We start from the raw sequence: 1456 nt of genomic DNA on the forward strand, positions 1-1456 counted from the left end.
GAAGGGGAAGCAGAATTGGCTGAAAAGGCTGATATGTGCCCCTGTGGAGTTTGGGGTGAAGTTCAAGGTAGCCTTATGTAATAGGGAAGAAGGAACCTAACTCCACATTGGTTCTGTTTCTTTTACTTGAACCTTTGCATTCTATTGCTTTTGCTACAAGTTAAGAATGTTGCCTATAGCCTGAAATACACAGGATAGCCCATTCTGAGGGCTCTGATCTTTAAAGGGCTAACACTTTTCCATGCATATAGAGATAAAAAGTTGCAGAACAGGGAATAACATTTGTCTTGTTGGAGGTTCCAGGAACATCATGACCTGACCTACCTGGACAGCTGCAAGAACAAAGGATTCTGACACCACGAAGTCTGCAACAACCAAACACCCACCCCCACCACTTTAGGACAAAAGAAGCCTGAATTCTAACGCGGTAAGATGGTTCTTTGGGACACTAGTCCACCATCTTCTCGGTCAGCCAGCTTTCCGAATAAAGTCACTATTCCTTGCCCCAACACCTTGCCTCTTGATTTATTGGCCTGTCATGCAGTGAGCAGTACGAGCTTGGACTCAGTAGCCCTTAAGGAATGTTCTAGGCAGAATTGTGTTCCCCCAGAATTCATACGTTGAAGGCCTAACTTCAACATATGAATGTGACTGTGTTTGGAGATGAAGTTAACACAAGGCCCTTAGGGTGGCCCTAATCCAATGTGACTGGTGTCCTTCTAGGAGGAGGAGAGATACACAGAGCCCCGGGGCGCATGCCCAGAGGAAGGGTCATCTGCGAGCCATGGAGAGAGGCCTCAGAAGAAACCAGCCCTGCTGACTGTTGCACCTCCAGCCTTCGGAACTGGGAGAATGAATGTGTGTTGCCACCCGGTTTGTGGCACTTGGGTCCTGGCATCCCTAGCAAACTAACATGGGGTCCCCAACTCCAAAACCTGGAGGGACCCTGAGAGATAAGACTTATCCAGCTCTGCCTTCCTCTCCTCTTCTCCTTTTCTCCCTTTTTATTGTGAAAGCATTCCAGACCTTCCAAAGAGCTGAATGGAACAGCATGGTGAGCACCAGCACAGCCGTCCCTGAGGTCACACACTGATGACACTTTGCTGCTTTTGTTTTTCTCCCTCCTTTTCTCTTTTCTGGCAGACCTTGGAGATATTTGCAGGTTCGGATCCAGATCACCGCCATAAAGCCAAGATTGCAATAAAGAGAGTCACACAAATTTTTTGATTTTCCCAGTGCATATCAAAGTTGTACTATACTGTAATCTAAGTGTGCAATAGCATTATGTCTAAAAAAACAATGTATATACCTTAATTTAAAAATACTTTCCTTATCATACTAAGTGAAGTAAGTTAGATAGAGAAAGACAAATACCATATGATATCACTTATATGTGGAATCTAAAATATGACACAAATGAACTTATCTATGAAACAGAAACAGACTCACAGATATA

The sequence above is a fragment of the Balaenoptera acutorostrata genome, chromosome 11 (genome assembly GCF_949987535.1).
Source record: "Balaenoptera acutorostrata chromosome 11, mBalAcu1.1, whole genome shotgun sequence".
Classification (NCBI taxonomy): Eukaryota; Metazoa; Chordata; class Mammalia; order Artiodactyla; family Balaenopteridae; genus Balaenoptera; species Balaenoptera acutorostrata.